This window comes from Notamacropus eugenii, chromosome 3, assembly GCF_028372415.1.
Source record: "Notamacropus eugenii isolate mMacEug1 chromosome 3, mMacEug1.pri_v2, whole genome shotgun sequence".
NCBI lineage: Eukaryota > Metazoa > Chordata > Mammalia > Diprotodontia > Macropodidae > Notamacropus > Notamacropus eugenii.
Window position 1 is genome coordinate 437,490,937 of NC_092874.1, and position 21,984 is coordinate 437,512,920.

Sequence of the window (21,984 nt, forward strand, 5' to 3'; positions counted from 1 at the left end):
CAACCATATACCTACTGTTAAATATTATGTCAAATTCATCAATCCTTCTTGCCATGTAATCAAACCATCTGCCTCTGTAATAAAATACTATGATATATTTGAATGAAATAGAGACATTCTAATCCAAGACCTCATAGAGGTATGACTATTAACCTGGTTCTCAGAAAGGATGATAAAGAATACAACCTCTGGAAAATCATATAATGAAATATTTAGAGCTGGAAGGAACTGCCAAGTGATCAAGTCCAAGCTTTTCAGTTTATTTATGAATGAGAATAATGAGGCCCAGGGAGGTTGAGTGATTGCCCACTGACATGTGGATAATAAAGGAGAGAGGTTAGATTGGAATCCAGGTCCTCTGATATCAAATCTCTTGCTCCATGATTCCTCTTGAGTACAACATAAGAACACATTAATATCAAGACCATTTGTAAAGTGTCTACTATGTTCAAATGCTGGGAGCACAGAGACAAAATTAAAACTGTTAACTGTTTTCAAGTAGCCAGCATTCAGCTGGAGCAATCCTAGGGGCTGGGTAGAGATCAGATGTTTTGCACAGGAAGTAGCAACCTACCTCAGTCTTCAAGGAAGTTATGGATTCTAGGAGATGGTGGTGAATAGGGAATATAGTCCAGACACTACAACATTTTGAATCAGTCCTCCTCTATAACCAAAGTGGGATGATCAACTGTCCCTCTGTCAGCTATTAGCTCAGTTTCCTTTTTCATTCTTATCCCAGGTTCTAAGGCAATCAAGGGATATGTCATGATATTTCCTTGGTGATTACTAAATTAGCCAAATGCCATTAATTTATCAATTAATCCTAATCACTATCCCCAATTTTTTAAATAATAAACTGGAGAAACGTTTTTTTCCTCTCAAACATTTGTTCTTTTGTCTTTCCTCCCTCCCTCCTTTTCTCCCTCCCACTCTCTCCATACCTGTATATACATCTATAGTTATATACCAACATCCTTTTCTTCTAGGCTTAAATAATCACTAATATTACCGACTATGCTATTTATTAACAACATAACAAAACATACAATAAAGACAAATAATTACACTGCATCAACTGTGAAAAAGTTCACAGCCAAAGTTATATCAGGGGAATAGCTAGGAGTTCATATTTTGGAACATGGAATTGTAGTATGAGATAACTCTGGAAAGGAAGCTGGGAACTAGTCAGTAAAGGACTTTTAATGCCAAGTTGAGAAGATTGTATATTATCCTGGTCAATAGAGACAAAAAAATTTTTTTAAATGGTTGATATGGTCAGATCTATGCATCAGAAAGATTATATGAGTAACTGTGTTAAGGAGGAATTGTAAATATAAAAGACCAAACAGGGATACCAAGTGACAAGCTATAATTAATAATTAAATTAATATTTAATTTAATATTCCTATGAGAGGGGATTGAATCCTGAACTGAAAGGGTGACTGTGTCAATGGAGACAACATGATAAGCCATGGAGTAGATAGAAAAATATCAGGAAAACTCTGCAGTTTGTAACACATTATTCAGTTTTCTAATTTTTATTCCTTGGATTCTGCCTGTGACAAAATAAAAATAAAGCCAAAACAAAGGCAACTAGCTGTATTGTGCTAGCCTTCATATACAGTGGTGATGCTACTTCAATAGCCATTAGACAAAGTGTTTGATTTTTTTCCCTAATCCTAAACTCATCTCATTTGGATGAGCTGCTGTCACCTGGCTTCACAGATGGATGGCTCTTTACCTGGGCTCTGGCAATAACCTATGCCCTTCATATCCTTGGTATAGGGCCAACTTTCTCTTTGTAGGGTGCCAGGGATGAATGTTTGATTTTCACCATTGGTCACTGAGCATATTGCTTTCAAATGGAGTAACTTTTACCACTATGAGGACGGGTCATCCATACATAATTGGAGCTCTGATTTCAGAATACAAGTCCATGTAGACATAGCCCATACTGATATACTTTTCAATCTAGTCTCCAGCTGGGTTTTTAATTGCATAATAGCTAGAGAAAAATAAAATAACAAAATTGCCTAAACCATGTAGAACTAGTACTCTAAGTCACATAATGGAAAAATGAGAAGGGACATGAATGTGATGCAGACAGTAGAAGTATGCTCACCCAGTTTTGTTTGTTGGTTTGTTTTTTAGTATAAACCTTTATCAAACCAAGGGCTAAAAAAGAACTCATAGAACATTTTTGACCATATAGCGATGGCAAGAAAACAGATACAGTCAAAATGTGTCTCTATAAAACAAAGAGGTTTACACATCTACCAAACGTCAATTTATAGATAAATTTCAAATTTTTAATAGGAAATGAAGTGGTGGTAAGAAAATACTCATCTGATGATCTGGATTGAAGTCAGCATTAAGAAAGACAAAAGTACATCTTTGATAGCGTTAGTTTACCTTTGCCAGGCCTGCAGGTACAGCTAGGTATAAGTCTGATATGATGCGGGGGCTTATTGTCTTCCATGCCACTAATTGTAACCCTCACTCCCACCCTGCCATGACTTCTGTATGGGCCACAGTCATGAGAATCGTATAATAACAATAGATTTAAAGTAAGAAAACATTTCAGGGTTCATCTAATCCTATCTTTACATTTCGCAGATAGGGAAACTGAGGTCCTGAGAAAGCATCTCAGAGTTCATCTAGTTGTACACTCACATTTTAAAGATGTGGAAACTGACATTCCAAGGCTCATAAAGGTCCTGCAGAAAGTGCTTAATAAATGCCTTTCGGCTGTTTGACTTAACTAAGGTCCCATGTGACCATATTCAGTTTCAAGTTCAGTGCTCTGTCCATGACACCCCAGGACAGAAGTGGTGTAGGGGTCTCGCTGAGTGTGAAGTGGTTACTAGGACTTTGGAGAACTGAGCTGAGTGGCTGAACGATTTATTGCTAGGTTAGAAGCAGCAGGCCAAATCACTATCAGAAGCTGGAGTTAGTGTTAGGATCAAAATGATTCTGAGAAGGAAGAGAAATGACCTGGCCTGGGGGCAGCTGTGAACCTCAGACAACGGAAAGGGTTTGAGTCACATGCAGTTTACACAATTTGCCATACAGTTTCTTTGTCTGTTTCTCTGGACCCTTCCATCTCCCTCTAAATTGGCTGCAGCTTCGTGGGACCCCACCACGGCTAGTAGTGTTACTCACTAAGGAAATGGCCTATCCTATGCAGAAGGAGGCAAACAATATTATTCATGTGAGTCTGGGGAGGCATTTGAAGTAATGTTTTCATCCACCATCTTATTTCCACGATGACATAAATTTATAACAGCAAACAATTAGACAGAAAGCTGTTGTACTGGTAAATAGATTAGACATTAAAAACAAATCTGGAATTGTGATTTTATTGATACTCCCAGTGTGGAATGTCCCTCTTCTGATTCAGATCCATCTTAAAAGAGTTATCTAAGGCATTGGCTTGTTCACTGTCATTCAGAAAGAGAACTAGAATGCAGGTTCTCTTGACTTCAAGGTCAGGCTTCTACATGCCATACTGCTTCAACTATTAAACATAGAATCATAGAATTTTATAGTCAGAAAGAGCCAGCCCCCTCATTTTTACACTTGAAAATACTGAGGACCCTAGAGGTAAAGTGACTTTCTCCTGGTCACATAATCTGATTGTGACAGAGGCAGGAATACAGACTGCCTTAGACTGAATGTGTATTGACGCCTGAGTGCACCCTGAAAGTAACTTTAAAACCCTGATTGGAGTTTGTCTTGTCATTTGCCTTTTTCTCCTAAATGCTGAGTGCAGAAAAATTCCAGTCAATTGGGCTTTCTCTTTAGATGGGTCTTGGGTAATTGATCATTTACCATCCTACTGCTCAGCACCATGCCATATGCAAATCGTATAACTGCTATGTCAAGATAATGATTGAGAAAGATGAAATCAAATGAATGAAAGGGAAGATACAAGGCATCTCCTTCAGACTGCATCCCGTGTGCTTGAGAAAATGTGCGAAGGGGAAGTTGAGCCCATATTCACTGAGAAATGGTAGGATTTATTTTTCTAAAACTGTCACTCTTACATTGCGGAAATAATCCAATAGTAGATATACTATTTACTCAAGATATCTTGCTCATTGCAAATAATTCATTTAAAATTCTAACATAGTTACTTTGGCTATCCTGGGAAATAAGTCTGCAGATGTTACATCTAAGCTGCAAGTGGCTCGAAAGCCACATTCTTAATACAGACTATATCTTCAGATTTTCTCCCTCATGAAGTATATTGAACCAACTGCCAAAATTCCTGGTGGATATAGTTCTATCTATATGAAGAAAGAGACTTGAACCCTCAGCCCCTAGTTTGTGTGGTGGCAGCTTTTTTCCCCATAGTGATTTTGGGTTGGGCTCTGAGCTATTCCTGCTTTGGGGCCTGGTGCTACCCTTCCCACCTCTCATGATTTATGCATTTAGGAAACAGCTGGTAAGAAGTATGTAATGAGTGACCTTGGGACAAAGCAGAGCTTATTGGCCCAGAAAGGATTTAAACTCTTTACCTTGGTCTCAGAATGATACTTTAGCCATCAGAAGACCTACCTAAGCATTGTTGGCAAAATCATTATTTTTCTTTCCAGTTTCAGTTTCCGTCAGGTGGTCCATGCATTCATTTATCAAATATGTATTAAGTATCTACTGTGTGCTGGGAGTTGGTGATACTAATGAGAAAAGCAAAAAGATAGAAACAGGTTTTGCTCTCCAAAATTTTACATTTTCTTTAAACGTCTATGCATACAAATCAAACAAATATGGCATGTGTACAATATAGCTACAGAGTTTATCTTAGAATTTTTGCTTCATTTTCTTGAGTTAGAATGCTGGACTTGGAGTCAGGAGGACCTGAGTCTAAATTTTCCCTCAGAGATGCATGTGACCTTGGTCAAGTCATTTGACCTGTATCACCTACCTCCCAGACTTCTTGTGAGGATAAAATGAGGGACTTGTAAAGTGCTTTACCAAGGTTAAAGTGTTACATGAATGAGAGCTGGCTATGGTGAACCTTTATCAATGACTTCTTAACCTGGATAATATCTGTGAGCTAAAAGAAACCTCGAATGACATCTATTCCAATCCCTCTACCAGTTCAACACATGATAATCTGACCACCACTTCAAGACCTCCAGTACTGGGGAGGCAGCCCTATCTATCATGTCTTAGAACTAATTATCTAGAAGTATCTATATATACTGAGCTTCCTTAACTTATCCTATTTCTCCTCTTGGGATGCAGCACAAGTGAACTAATCCTTCTTCCACATGAGAACCCTTCAAAAGCTTAAAATCCATAATTATTTCCTTCTTAAATCTTCTCTTCCGTCAACTAAGCTAGTGGCTCCCTACCTGAAGTATGCAGATCCCTCCAGGGCCTCACGGTTATTATAAATGATCTAAAAATCCATATGTAAGATAAACAATAGTGACTTTGACCTTTACTTAGCTCCAGCAAATATACAACACGACAGTATGATAAATAAGCAAACATACCTGCTGTAGCCAGAGTAAATAAGGATTTGCACATATATTCATTGCTACTTTTCAATACAAATTTATTCAAAAGAGCTTTTAACTATATCACAAACTTTCATCACTGCGTTGTTTTTATAATCAATAGGTGATAATTGTACAAGTTGGACCAGGAGGGCAACCACTTTTTATTTTTGGATAGTAAAAAGCCAGTCCTCCTAATTAAAAAGACTGGGAACTACTGGGCTAAATAATCCCAGTGTCTTTGACCAATCATTGAATTGTCCTCTTCCTGTTGTCTTCCTCTAGCTTGTCATAATCCTTCCTAAACATGATGCTAGTACAGGGCCGAAACTACAGTAGGTGTCCTTTCCCTATCGTTGGGCTACAAGATTGTATTTGCTGTCTTTTCATTTTTCTGAATCATGCTTTTTAAGTTGCCATTCCCTAAAACAGGTCTTTTTTCCACATGAATGATCAGATCTCTTTGGTGTTGAGCTTGTTTTTCCTTAATCTTTTATGACTTCAAATTAAAGTGTAGTTCTTGTTATTTAGCATTTTTGATAGTGTCTGACACTTTGTGACCCCATTGGAGTTTTCTGGCAAAGATACTGGAGTGGTTTACCATTTCCTTCTCCAGCTCATTTTACAGATGTAGAAACTGAGGCAAACATACTTAAGTGACTTAACCAAGGTCACACAGCTAGGAAATGTCTGAGACCTCATTTGAACTTAGGAAGATGACTCTTCCTGACCCTAGGACCAGCACTTTATCCACTGTACCACCCAGCTGCCCCTCAATTTAAAGTACACTAATTTCCTTTCCTCCTGCTTGCCCATTGTTATATTTTATTTAAAAAATCAAAATATCAAGATGGTGACATCTTGTAACATTTCATACAAGACAGAGCTAAAATGTTTTGTAAAATCTGATCAATTTTTTGATTTTATTCATGTGGGAGTGGGAGGACTACACTAGGGAGAACTAATCAGATAGAGTATGAGAGCCTCAAGGGCAGGGCATACTTCTTGTTTAATTTTTTATACCTTGTATCATCAAGGACTCTGACATACACAGGAGGACCTGCTGTACAGGTTCTTAGACCTGCCTTTCTAAAAGGACAGCAACTTTTGAGGGGTCAACAATCACTTTAATCAAACACGTGTATCATTCACTTAGTTCATGGAAAAGGTCAGCACCCTGAACTTCAGAGAAAATACAGAGAAACAAAGATCAATCAACAAACAGGGCTTCCAACTGTCTGACCATGAGTAATACATACATCACAGATCAACAGACAGATCCAGCTGTCTGGCCGTACCTATGTAGTTACCAGAGAGAGAAACACCGACATCTGGGTTTTCAAAGCCAGGGGGCTCCTTAGCAGCTGCCCAGAGTCTTGTATGGCAAAACAAGCACTTCCAATGAGTAATCCCCAAAGTAAAACCTCACAGTTTTCAGAGCCAGAGGGCATCACAACCCTTGAGAACCAGTACATTAGAAGTTAATAAAAGGTGTGGGTCTCCCCTAATCAAGCTTCTCTTAATGAGCAGGCCCATCAATGGGAGGGGAAGATCTTTAACTCTCTAATTAACATTATGTACCTATAGACTAGCACAATTATATTCCTAATAAATGCTTATTAATTGATCATTATTAATGTTCCACTTCTCCTCCAGAAAAGCACACAAACACACACAAATAATCCCACAAATCACAGAACAAATCTGTTAATTCCAAAAGTTAATCCATAAACCTCATACAGCATCATCTGAAATTTGAGGTGCTGTACTACCAGTTTTATCATCTATAAAATGGGTATAAGAAAAATTACCACACAGAAGTGTTGTGGAGATGAAAAGAGATAATACATGTAAAGTGTTCTGTAAATCTCCTGCAGTACGTATATGCAATTTATCATCATTCTTCCTCATTTAATATTTTTGATGATGTACATCTGTGATCTATTCAAAATCACCCCAAAATAGCCAGGACAAAAAGATCAGAGGAGCATAGATTTAGAGGTGACAGAGACTTCAGGGGCTATCTGATGCAACTCACTTGTTTTTCATGTGAAGAAAGGAAGGCACCAGCAGGTTTTTGGATTAGTTGAAAATCAGACAGTGAGTAGATCATTGGCTCTGAGTTAGAATTCAGAGGATGTGTAGCGTGAAGGCAATATTCATAGCACCTACAACAGCCATGAATGTGCTGGTGTAATTCTGAATTGTGAAATACGACAGACTCTGCACATGGAAGACAGAACCAAAATATTTATTTAAACACCAGAAAGCCAAATCCATTACAGCAACAAAGAAGAAATTCACAGTAACAATGTAGGAGACAACACTATCCCCAAATCTTCCCTCTGCTAGGCTTCCCTACACCAGCTCCCTTAAACAAAATTACAAACAAACTCTCCCACTCACATTGCTGTCATTCCCAGTTCTGATTGTTCTCTGGATCACTTCCTCTCAGCTTGCTCTAGCTCTATCTCTTCCTGTTCAAATCTTCCTGCTTCACCCCTTCTTATTCCATGTGAATGTGACTTAAGCAGGTCACGTGGGTCTATTAGTTGATGGGAAAATCTTCCCATTAAGAAGCAAAATTTCATTGACAATAAGCAAAATATGCATTATCAGTACATTCTGCCCCAAGATCTTTCTTATCCATTACAAAGCTCAGGGGGTCAACTGGTATCAACAGAACTTTGACAGGAACAACAGAAAACAAGCATATAAAACAAAATCTTAGGCAACTGGTATCAATAGAACTTTAAAATAATGTAACAGAGATCACACAAAATAAGCACACAAAACAATATCTTCGGGTGGAACTTGAGCACAAGCACCCCATCGCTCCTACCTTGAATGAATGGGGTCCAAAATCTTGAGATAAAGGGTGAAGGTCTCTTCTTCCATAGCTAATTCCTGCTGAGATTGGACATAGAGCTGTCCCTGCTCAAGAAGTCCCATTTGAAGAGTCTGTTCTTTAGCTGGCATTCAAAGCTTGGTCAACACCAGCTCCAGAGGTGGCACATCACAGTCCTGGATGGGGGTGGCATCTGGCTTAAGTGATCGGGTATCTACAGGTGGAAGGTACTAAGCCTGCAGAAAACAAATCTGACAAACAAGGTGAACAGACAAAAAGCCAAAGGGAAACAAGGAGACAATAACCAGAAAGAGGGTAGATGTAGGGTTAGCCATGCTTCTGGAGTCCACAAACCCCTGTACAATCTGGTGAGTTCTTTGATTTTATCATGGCCTCATTCACTGCTGCTTACTATTTTCTACTTTGCAGTTTGGGGGTCATCATTCTGGCTAGAGAAATACTTGCTCTTTTTTTTAGTTAAGACTTGAAGAAATGTAGGATTTTTTTCTTTTTTCCCCCAGATTTATTAATTTGTTTTGTTTTCAAAAGTCAATTCCATAAGTCACAAAATTTCTTTCCCTCCCTACTCTCTCCCTTCCCAAACAAGGCATGTTATCTTATAGGGGTTCTATATATGCATTCCTATTAAACACATTTTCACATTAGTCATATTACATAGAAGAATTAAAATAAATGGGAGAAACCATGAGAAAAAAAACAAAATAGAAAATAGACTGCTTCATTCTATGTTGCAGCTCCACAGTTCTTTCCTGGACATGGACGGCATTTTGCATCATGAGTTCTCTGGAAATGTTTTAGATCCTTGCATTGCTGTGAAGGGCTCTAAATCTGTCAAAAACAGTCTCCACACACTGTGGTTAATACTGTGTATAATGCTATCCTGGCTCTGCTCGCTTCACTTAGCATCAGTTCATATAAGTCTTTCCAGGTTTTTCTGAAGTTCACCTGTTCGTTATTTCTTATAGCACAATAGTATTCCATTACATTCATATACCACAACTTGTTCAGTCATTCCCCAATTGATGGACATTCCCTCAATTTTCAGTTCTCGACCATCACAAAAATAGTTGCTATAAATAATTTTGTACAATTGGGTCCTTTTCTCATTTTTATGATCTCTTTGGAATACAGCCTTAGAAGTGTTATGGCTGAGTCAAAGGGTATACACATTTATATAGCCCTTTGGGCATAGTTCCAAATTTCTCTCCGGAATGATTGGATTACCTCAGCTCCATCAGCTATGAATCCGTGTTCCAACTCTCTCACATCTTCTCCAACATTTATCATTTTCCAGTTTTGTCATGTTAGGCAATCTGATAGGTGTGATGTGGTACCTCAGAGTTGTTCTGATTTGCATCTCTCTAATCAATAGTGATTTAGAGCATTTTTTCATGTGACTATAGATAGCTGTAATTTCTTCCTCTGAAAACTGCCTGCTCATATCCTTTTTTTATCCAATTTTTATCAATTGTGGAATGGCTTTTATTGTTGTAAATTTGACTCAGTTCTCTATATATTTTAGAAATGAGACCTTTATCATAGACACTAGTTGTAAAAATTCTTTCCCAGTTTTCTGTTTCCCTTCCAACCTTGGTTGCATTGGCTTTGTTTGTGCAAACCCTTTTTAATTTGGAGTAATCGAAATTTTCCATTTTGCATTTCATAATGTTCTTTATCTCTTGTTTGGTCATAAATTCCTCCATTCTCCATAAATCTGACAAATAAACTATTCCTTGCTTCCCTAATTTGTGCATAATATCAGCCTTTATACGTAGATCATGTACCTATTTGGATTTTATTCTGGTATACAATGTCAGGCTTTGATCTGTGTCCAGTTTCTGCCTCACCATTTTCTGGTTTTCTAGCAGTTTTTGTCAATCAGTGAGTTTTTCTCCCAGAAGCTGGCATCCTGGGGTTTATCAAACAGTGGGCCACTATAATCGTTGACTACTGTGTCTTGTGAACCTAACCTATTCCACTGATCTACTCATCTATTTTATAGCCAGTACCAAGTGATTTTGATGATTGTTACTTTATAATTCAATTTAAGATCTGGTATGACTAGACCACCTTCCCTAACGTTTCTTTTCATTAATTCTCTTGATATTCTGGACCTTTCATTCTTCCAGATGAATTTTGATGTTATTATTTCTAGCTCTAGAAAATAATTTTTTGGTGCTTTGATTGGTATGGTACTGAATAAGTAAATTAATTTAGGTAGAATTGTCATTTTTTATTATATTGGCTCAACCTTACCACAAGCAACTGATATTTTTCCACTTACTTAGATCTGACTTTATTTGTGTGAAAAGTGTTTTGTAATTGTATTCATATAGTCCCTGGGTTTGTTTTAGCAGGTAAACTCCCAAATATTTCATAGTGTCCATAGTAAATGGGTTTTCTCTTTCTGTCTCCTGCTTTTGGGCTTTGTTAGTAATATATAGAAATGCAGATGATTTATGTGGGTTTATTTTGTATCCTGCAACTCTGCTAAAGTTGTTTATTATTTCAAGTAATTTTTTACTTGATTCTCTGGAATTCTTTAAGCATATCATTGAGACATACTTTCTTACTCTGAGCCAGAGCCTGGCCAAATTCCTATTTTCCCTGCAGGTGTGATGAACTTGGATACAATGTTTCAGGAGGATCTGGAGGGGGCAGTTTTTATTTCCCTGCTCAGTCTAATATCAAGCCCCTTTTCTGGATACATTTTGTATAGTTCATTAGTTGGCATGCCATCTATTATCTACTGCTGCTCTCAGTAGAGGAGTAAACAGTTCTCTTATCAGTCAATTCTGACTTTGAATCTGCTAGCTATTTATTCTTCTCTCTAGAGGAAATTTATCTTTTTCACTGATTCTCACCATCCAAGATAACAATTTTCCTATTCTCTGGGTGAACCTACTCAATATATCTGTGACCTCCTGCAGAGTAAAATGCTAAATTACATCCCCAAACACTATGTGGCCTCCTTGACTCTCCTGTTTTTGCCTTAGTATCAATCATGCTTCTGCCTGAGAAACCTTTCTTGCATCTTGCTGGCAGATCTTTGGGCCCCAATCAAGCCCAGCCTGTGCAATGGTTGCTTTGCTCTTGTTACTTTTTTGCTTCTCTCTGTGAGCTAAATTAACAACAACTTTTTATTCTACCACCTGAGACTTTCTAACTTGCTCTTCCAAGGAGAGTTTGAATGCTGCAGCGTGAAAACCTTTTCATGAAAATCAGCTACCTTCCTTTCTATCTGAGCTTTCTCTTCCAGAAGCTTGTCTTGCTTTCACACATATGGCGATAGCTTGTTAGCAAAGTCCAGCCCCTCCTACATACTCCTGCCAATTCTTTCCCCAGTTTTATTGGCATTTCTTGCAAACACCTTTCCAAATCTCTAGGTTCTCCCTTCCATAGCTTCAATTCCCAGTTTTCACAGAGCCTCATGCTTTTAGCTTATTCTCTTGCTAGGAAGGAATAAGGCAAATCCTCCCATTATGGGATATCCATTTCTTCCCCTAGAGCCTTTCTGCTTCCAAATAGAGATCTGCTATTTTGTGATCCCATCTTTTTGCCATTTGTAGTGTCAACATGATATTCACAGCACCTATACCAGCTATGAATACACCAGCTGAATAGCAAAATACAATAGACTCTCCACATAGAAGATAGAAGCAAAACATTTATTCAGACACCAGAAAGCTGAATCGCAACACTAGAGAGCCAAATACATGACAGTAAAAAAAGAAATCCATACATAATAACAATGCAAGGGGCGCTATCATCCTCAAGCCTTCCCTCTGTTAGGCTTCCCACAAACAAATCACAAACGGGCTCCCTTAAACAAAGTCACAAACAAGCTCTCCCATTCATGTGAGTTGCTGCCTTTTCCAGCTCTGACTGCTCTCTGACTCAGCTCCTCTCAGCTCTGCTCTAGCTCTCCCTCTTCCTGTTTCACTTTCCTACCCACGTGACTTGACTCATGTGATTCAGGCTTCCATGTGACTTAAGCAAGTCACATGGACGTATCCGTGAATGGGAAAAATCTTCCCATTAAGAAGCAAAATTACATTATCAGCAAAAATGCAATGTCAAGGCAGGATATCTAGCCAAGCTTCTGTCTTTGATTGAGGAAAGAGAGGCTTAGAGTGGTGAAGTCTCTTATGGAAAGTCATACATGTTCCAACAATTAGAGGCAGGATTTGAACCCAGTTTCTGACTTCAGAGACAGTGTCCCTTCCATAGAACTATGCTACAGAGAATTCTTCATGTGGATGTATTTTGATTTCTGTTTTCTCTGAAACATTGCCCATCTTTGTATTTTTTTTTTCAGCCAGTGCTTTATTTTAGAAGCTTCAAAAAGAGGAAAAATAAACAAACAAAATGTTGCTAAAATTTGACTCCAAAACCTCATCATTGAGTGGAGGGGCCTCTGGGCACAGTGGAGCTCACCCACTGGTGGAACTTGCTATATCTTCATTTGTGAACTCCAGGCCACTCCTCATCTGAAAATCAGAGGCTCCTTCGCCTGGTAAGATCACAAGGAGATGAATTTCTTCAGCAACAATCGCCCTCAAGAACTGTTTTCAGCCCACAGTGGCTTGTGAGCCACTTTGTTGGAAACAATAGCCACACAAAGAAAATGATGGATCCTTGAAACAAGTCAAAACTACTTATGAGTATATTCCTATACAGAAGGAGATCAAAGACATGTTTCCTCAGCAGAATGTAGAGACAAAAAGTAAGTAGCTGTGTTGCTGACTGATATGTAGAGTAAAGGCATGGAAATAATAGTAATAAAAATAACTAACATTTATATTATGCTTCAAAGTTTGCAAATTGCTTTATATATGTTAACTCGTTAGATGTGGATAGGAAGAAGGATAACAGAAAGTCTTTGTTGCAGGAGTTATGCTGGTTTTGTGTATTTTAAAGTAAATCTCTACTGTCTATTGTGGGGAGGAGGGACTGGGCTGCCCTGAGTTATCCTGATCTGCATTCTTGATGGTGGGAATATATTTGCACACTTGCTAGGCCACAGGTGAAACCCCTTCTCTCTCTTTTCCCTCACATCCCCCATTTTTATATAGGTAGCCCCACACAGTGTGATACATCCTGGATAATTTTTAAATTGGTATTCCCTTAAAGTGACTTTTAGACATTTTTTTTTTTATTTCTTGATGTATAAGAAGCTTAGCTTGGGGTGAATGGGGGCAGGGAAATTGTATCAGAAGGTTCACATTAGATCTTATTAACCTCCCAATATTCCTTTTTGGTTTAACTGATGTTTTCCTTCATGGATTCTTGAGGAAGAAAGAGAAAACAAAGAAACAAAAAAATTATTAAGTGCCTAGTATGTGTCAGGCACTGTGCTAAGTGCATTATAAATGTGAGGTATGTAGTGTTACTATCCTGATTTTTCACATTTGAGGGATTTGAGGCAAACAGAAGTTAAGTAACTTGCCCAGGATTTCATAGCTAGTATCTGAGGCCAGATTTTAATTCAGATCCAGTATTCTATCTGCTGATGGAAGAAGACAGTAATGATTTATCTTTTTACTATCCTTTTAAGTGGTTCCTTTAAAGTATTAGAAAAGTCAGTTTTAATTATATTTCATAATCACATTGCCTTATTTTAACTTATTTTAAACTCCTAACATGGGTGGTTGAATTGACTTTGTTTAGGCATAGGCTACAAATATATATACATACACACATGCACATATACATATACACATATATACACATCATATATATATGCATACACACGTGTATTTAGGTATATATGTATATCTATATATCTCTATATAATGTATTTATTTTTAACATTCTTCTTAAACTTTGGGTTCCAAATTCTCCCTCTGTCTCTTCCCTTCCCCCCTCTGCCCTTTTGTTTTTGTCCCTATATTTATTTTTAGGGGTGCAGCCAAGATAGAGGAGTAGGAAGACACACATACGCCGGCTCTGAACCCACAGCCCATAAAATATCTGTAGAAAAGAACTCCCAACATATTCTGGAGCAGCAGAAGCCACAGAACAACAGAGCAGATGAGATTTCTGTTCCAGAGAGCCCTGAAAACCTCTCACAAAAGGTCCGTCACGCCCCGGACCTGGAGCTGAGCCCAGCCCTGCCTTGGTCGCACAGCACCGAGAGGAGCAGATCTGAGCAGGCTTCAGGGATGGAATCTCCAGTGGCCGCCCAGGTCCCTCCACCCACGGGCCCCAAAGGTTGGTGAGAGGGTCTTCTCGGCCTGCCGAGAGGGGAGTGAGGTCCCCCCATAACTCAGGCCAATTTGGGAGGCAGCAGCGGGGGTGGCAGCAGACCCGGGATCCCCAAGCAGGCAGGAGCTCAGATCCATTGTTGAAAGTCTCTGCATAGACCCCCTGAGGGAACTGAGCCTGTGAGGTGGCCCTGCCCCGACCTGAGCACATGAACTTAATCTCACACTGAATAGCAGCCCTGCCCCTGCTGAAAGCCCTGAGGCTGGGAAGCAGCATTTGAATCTCAGACCCCAAGCCCTGGCTGGGCGGATCTGGAGGCAAGGTGGGTGTGAAGAGGAAGCTCAGAAGTCAAGTCACTGGCTGGGAAAATGCCCAGAAAAGGGAAAAAAAAATAAGACTATAGAAGGTTACTTTCTTGGTGAGCAGGTATTTCCTCCCTTCCTTTCTGATGAGGAAGAACAATACTTACCATCAGGGAAAGACACAGCAGTCAAGTCTTCTGTATCCCAGCCCACCCAATGGGCTAAGGCCATGGAAGAGCTCAAAAAGGATTTTGAAAATCAAGTTAGAGAGGTGGAGAAAAAACTGAGAAGAGAGATGAGAGAGATGAAAGAAAAGCATGAAAAGCAGGTCCACACCCTGCTAAAGGAGACCCAAAAAAATGCTGAGGAAAATAACACCTTGCACAATAGCCTATATTTATTTTTATTGGAATCAAAGTATGCAACAGAAGTTTAAGGAAGATTCCATACCCCACCCCCTATATACATCCTATGGCATTTTTCTGCATTGTATTCCAAACTGGTATGGGGGAAACAGCCTGACATCAAGGTTTTAATCAGATTTAGAAGAATTTATATAATCCCAAAACAGGTGGTTGACCTGAACCAGGGCCCTAACATTGTAAACAGGAGAAAATAAGTCAGATAGACAACCTGAGAATAAGACTAAGAGTGAACTTCATCTTAACTGAATGATACAGAGGGGTGGAAGGAATGGGGAATGAATGGGGGTGCTGCTCAAAACCCTACTCTATGGACTAAAAGTTCATTAGACATCCTTTGTCTGAGATAGGCTTACTGGTGGCTGTGCATAGAGCAGCCAAAGACCTAACAGAGGCTTAATTGATGAAGACCAGTAAGTCAAAGCAGAAAACAGGGAATGAAGGTGTGAAGTTTGTTAGAGAATAACTTTACAAAGCCACCAAAGGACATTGAAAACTACAGAGTCAGAGATGTGAGATGACCCAGACATGAGTGTACTCTGACTCCATGAGACCTTCTTCATATGACTTTCATATCTCAGTCCTATCTTTCTATGAATGCCTCCCTGGTTGTATGTCTCTTCTCAAGTGATGCTGTGGTAACCTGTGGGAGAGTGTACCCTATGTGTATATGGAGGAATCTTTTCACATTCCTTAATTTACTGTGCTGTTTGATTAAATGTCATCTGAATCTACTTGATGTGCCTTTTATTTCATCTGACAAAAAAAAAGTTCCTGGCTCTGGTTTTGAGAGAATATTGATCAATAGAGAGCCTTGAATCTAAGGTAGTTTTCAAGGACCTCACAAGAGCATCCCCTGTTACTACATCCTTTAAACAATCTTGTGTATCACTTTAAGGTTTCTGATAGAATCTTCATTTTGTTGTTTTTCTGTCATGTTTGATTCTTGGTGACCCCATTTAAAATTTTCTTGGCAAAGATATTGAAGTGGTTTGCAATTTCCTTCTTCAGTTCATTTTACAGATGGGAAACGGAGGCAACCTGGGTTAAGTGATTTGCTTAGGGTCATATGGCTAAGTGTCTGGGGCTGGATTGAACTCAGGAAGGTGAATCTTTCAGACTCCAGACCTGGCACTCTATCCACCACACCACAGTGTTGTCCCTAACCTACATTTTACTAAAGCAAAATTCTTTGAGCATGTTCTACTTAGGGAAACGTTTGATTGGTATCAGGTGCAGAGAAACATTTATTAACTGAACATTTTCTCCTGACCTTGATTTTAACTCGAACAATTCATTGCACAGATTTGCACTTTAACCTTTTCAGACAAGGTTACAAATAGCTATCACTTACTGAGTTGGGGTTTTGTTTGTCATAGATTTTTCTTCTTTTTTTTTTTCTCATCTTTTTCTCCTTGCTGACACTGATGCCTGTATTATATTGAGAACAATGATATACCTAATTTGCCTCTGCAAATGGAAGCAATTAAAATAACTTAACAAAAATGACAAAGACTCTTCAATTACTTATGGGTAAAGGAGGAAAGACAGTAGCTCTGTTGACTCACTAGTTTTCAAGACTCTGGGAAGGCTGGAAGTTCAGGTATAATTAGTATAGACAACCTACTCTGGGTACCATGTTCAAATTGACTAGTTGAGACAAAATTGCTAATAAGGAGTCAGAAGGAGAGAAGACATGGCTCATTGGTGACATCATTATCAGAAAAGCATGAAGAAAAGGATGTAAAGCAGTAATACTAGTATTCATCTATCAATATGTTTCTATAGATATATAGTTTTCTCATCCATAAAATGAGCTGGAGAAGGAAGTGGTAAACCACTCCAGTATCCCTGCCAAGAAAACCCCAAATGGGGTCATGGAGAGTCAGGCCCGAGTAAAATGGCTGAACACACAAAATGAATGTTGCTTATTTGTCTTAGAGAAAGTTGATCATCATAATTTGTGTGTGTGTGTGTGTGTGTGTGTGTTGTGTGTGTGTGTGTGTGTGTGTGTGTGTGTATAGGGAAGTGGGTACCATGAGAGTAAAGGTGGTTTCTACAGTGAGTAAAGATTGTCAACATAACTGGGCAGCAAGAATGGTACAGGGTCCCTGGGCATTTGCTGAACCAGTTAGCTTCCTTTTAAGAATGATATCCAGGATTATGTCTATTCCTTTACTCATTCTGTCCTAGTAGCTCACCTGGGGGAAGATGTAGTAGTGACATAACTTTTCCCCGGCATGGCCACATCATTCTTTCTAAGTTGGTAGTATCAAAGTCAAATAGAAACAGGGGACCACTAACTCATACACTAGTTCATGGGCCATAATCTGACTTAATTTTAAAATCTAGCTATGTTTTATTGAATTTTTATTTACTTTGCTAAATATTTCCCAATAATCTTTCAATCTGGTTCAGGCCACACCAGAGAGTTTTGTGGCAGGCTACCTTCAGTGTCGGTGGCATGTCTGACATCTTGATACTAAACCACTTTAATTGCCCACCCCTCAAGCCAGCATGTGACTACAGTCAGTGACTCTAGAAGTCAATGACTTATACTCATGCTACTTTCTCAATAAGGATTGCTAGGTGGTACAGTGTAGTGGACTGAGTACTGGGCTTGAAATCCTGAAGACTCCTCTTCCAGAGTTCAGATCTTGCCCTAGATATTCCTAGCTGTGTGACCCTGGGCAAGTCACTTAACTTTCTTGGCCTCAATTTCCTCATCACTACAATGAGCTGCAGAAGGAAATGGTAAACCACTCTAGTGTCTTTGCCAAGAGCATCCCAAATGAGGTCATGAAGAGGCAGACAAAACTGAAACAATTAAACAACTGGACAGAATAACAAGAACAACTTTCCCAATAAAACCTCAGTTAACAAGGGTCCCATTAGTTACTCAATGCAGGAGTAGCCCTTCTATCTCCACAGTGGTCAGCTACGACCTCTGACTCCCCAGCAACCATGTCAAAGGGACCCACAGTTGGTATTGATCTTGGCACCACTTACACCTGTGTGGGAGTCTTCCAACATGGGAAAGTGGAGATCATTGCTAATGACCAAGGAAATAGGACCACCACCAGCTACGTCACCTTCACGGAACATAGAACATTTAATTGGTGATGCTGCAAAGAACCAAGCTGCAACGAACCCCACCAACACAGTTTTTGATGCCAAACATTTGATTGGTTGCAGATTTGATGATGCCATTGCACAGTCAGACATGAAGCACTGGCCTTTTACATTGGTGAATAATGCAGGCAGACCTAAGGTCCAAGTGGAGTACAAAGGGGAGACCAAAAGTTTCTATCCAGAAGAAGCATCTTCTATGGTCTTGACCAACATGAAAGAAATTGCTGAAGCTTACCTTGGAAAAACCGTCTCAAATACTGTAGTCACAGTATGTCTATTTCAGTGATTCCCAATGTCAAGCCACTAAAGATGCTGGTCTCAAAGATCACTGGTCTCAATGTGCTGTGATTCACCAACGAGCCAACAGCTGCCAAGCTAGATATATCACAGATTCATGACATCGTCCTGATGGGTGGTTCCACTCGAATTCCCCAAATCCAGAAGCTTCAGCAAGACTCCCTCAGTGGCAAGGAGCTCAACAAGAGTATCAATCTTGATGAGGCTGTTGCTTATGGTGCAGCTGTCCAGGCTGCCATTTTGTCTGGAGATAAATCTAAAGATGTGCAGGACTGGTTACTGTTGGATGTCACTCCTCTTTCTCTTGGAATTGAAACTGCTAGTGGAGTTATGACTGTTCTGATCAAATGTAATACCACCATCCCCACCAAGCAGACACAGATCTTTACCCCCTATTTGGACAATCAGCCTGGTGTGTTTATTCAGGTTTATGAAGGTGAAAGAGCAGTGACAAAGGATAACAACTTGCTTGGCAAATTTGAGCTCACAGGAATCCCCCCCCAGCACCCAGAGGTGTTCCTCAGATTGAAGTAACATTTGACATGGATGCAAATGGCATTCTCAGTGTTTCTGCTATGGATAAGAGCACAGACAAGGAGAACCAGATCACCATCACTAATGATAAAGGACATCTCAACAAGGAAGACATTGAGCATATGGTCCAGGAGGCTGAGGATGAGAAGCAGAGAGACAAAGTATCTTCCAAGAATTCTCTTGAATCTTATCCTTTCAACATGAAGGTTAACATGGAGGATGAAAAAGTGCAAGGCACAACTGGTGATGAAGACAAACAGAAGATCCTTGACAAATGTAATGAAATAATTAACTGACTGAATAAGAATCAGACTGCTGAGAAGGAAGAATTTGAACATCAGCAAAAAGAATTGGAGAAGGTCTGCAAGCCCAGCATTACCAAGCTGTACCAGGGTGGATGGGGCATGCCAGAAGGCAGGCCTGGTGGGTTCCCAGGGAGTGGAGCAGCCCCATCTGGAGGTGCTTCTTTTGGACCCACCGTTGAAGAGGTGGACTAAACAAGAGAAGAAAGAGCATTCCACACAGCTTTCCAAAAATTGAAGGACTCAAAATCTGTAGCCAAGGCAGCAGCAGTTTAAAGTCACATTTAAGCTACTGTGTAAATCTGGGGATTCTGAACACTTGAATGTGTGCAGAGGGAGAGGAGTGAACAGCATTGTACTTTATCAGTACTGTAAACAAGTGGAAATGCAATTCTTGTCCTAGAGAATAAAAATTTGACACCCCCCCCAAAAAAAACCCCAACCAATCAACCAAACGAAAAAAAAAACACAAGAGTCAGAAGCTTGGAGATTGAGAATGCTTTCAAAATTATACATACAGAAGAAGGAGGAATATGATACCAAAACCAAACTAGCTAACACAAGGGAGTATTCAACAACCAAAGCAGCAACAACAGCAACAACTTAGAATTGAAGTGTAATCTTAGGGGTCGATATGTTAAATGGTCTCCAAGGTGCTGATTTATTTCATGAAGGCCTTAGCTACTTAGCTACTTTCTTAGGGTGTTTGGACGAATCTATGCCCTTTTTAAAGTTTTTTACTCAAAAAGTACCCTTTAGACTTTGGGGGACACCTATAATACAATTAGTATCACTGTGGCTAATTTCAATGGCTGCCCATTGAAAGAATGTACCATTGAAAGGATGTACCAGGGTCCATTTTTGCTCTCCAACTAGGCCAACCACAACTGATGTTATGGGAAGTTTTTGAATCAGAAAACTTGCCTTTCGTCCTTGAGTCTCTACCCAGTAGCCTATGGTAGCAAGCCTTAGCTGACTTTTCAAGTGTGTTTTTATCCCCAGTTCTTTCCCCCAAGCCTATCACTAGATAAGTACATTTCTGGTTGCTTCTTCCTGCTTATTGTACTTTCCTCATACATTATTGCTTCATTTATTACTGGCAACGTGTTACTTTTCCCCTTTGCAATTCAGTGTGAGGTATTTTTAATTTACGATTGGCACCATGAAGTTTTCTTGGGAAAAACTCTTGATTCCCTGTGGCTATTATAATTTTTATTTATGGCTGTAATAACTCTAGAAATCCCCTGGATAATCCTTAAGAGGACATTATCCATTGTGCTGTTTCCTGAGGTACAGAGCCTACATATTAAAACTAACTTGTTTCTCACTTGCGTGGCTTCCCAAGGTAAGCATATTTGAGGCTGGTGAATTACGTCTATAGAACAAATTGTATGTAGGGGAAGAATGATTTCTTTGTGCTCATCCATGGTTGTTCAGTGCACAGATATCCTGGATAGGGTGGACATAGTTTACTGGCCACATAATGTACCTTGTAAGGGTCCCTGATTGAAGGCATTTCAGGGTTGTTCTCTCCACCACAGTCGATTCAGAGAGCGAGTGTGACAAAATGGATAGAGTACTTCTGGACTTGGGAGTCATAGACTAGACTCTTACTAGTTGTGTCACCTTGGCCAGATCACCTAACTCCTCAGCTTCAGTTTGCTTTTCTATAAAATGGGGATAATAATAGCATCTAACTCAGAAAGTTGTTATGAGACTGAAATACAATAATATATACAAATGCTCTGAATGACTATTGCTCCCAAGAAGAGTATCTAAGGCCAAGTTGTTAGTTTTCTGATTGATAAGTAAATGATGAGTTCCTGACCTTCATCGGTGTATGGAGCTTCTACATTGTGATCTCTCTACCTGGAAAAATATCACAGACCCAGACAAATTATAGAAGTGTGTATGTGTGTGTGTGTGTGTGTGTGTGTGTGTGTGTATGTATATACACATATATTTATACATATATGTACAATTATGTATATGGTACTTTACTTTCTTCAAGAAGAGTATTTCAGTTATCACTGTTATTAATTGTTGCTAAAATTTATATGGCACTTTAGAAATAATATCTCATTTGAGCTACAATTTGTAAGTTAGGTACTAACATCACCCTCATTTTACAGGTGAGGAAACTGAGGATGAGTATGGTTAAGTGATTGCCCAATACATTTAGCGGGGTCAGAAGAAAGATTCAAACGTAGGTCGTCTTGATTCTAAATATAGTACTCTCTCTTCTAAGATATGCTCCCCCTCCACTCTCTCTTTTTTTAAACAGTAAGGAAAATGACTCTCAGAAAAGTTAAACAAGTTGCTCATTATCACACAGCTAATCAGTCTCAAAGCTGGGGTATTCTAAAGACAATTGTATCTTTCAGAACTGAATTGAATTTCAGTTGAAGAAAC

General features: G+C 39.3%; 1 pseudogene; it reads left to right on the plus strand.

Annotated features, from left to right (window-relative positions):
• Positions 1–18,271: 18,271 nt before the first annotated feature.
• Positions 18,272–19,767, plus strand: LOC140531755 (heat shock cognate 71 kDa protein-like; annotated as a pseudogene).
• The last annotated feature ends 2,217 nt before the right edge of the window (positions 19,768–21,984 follow it).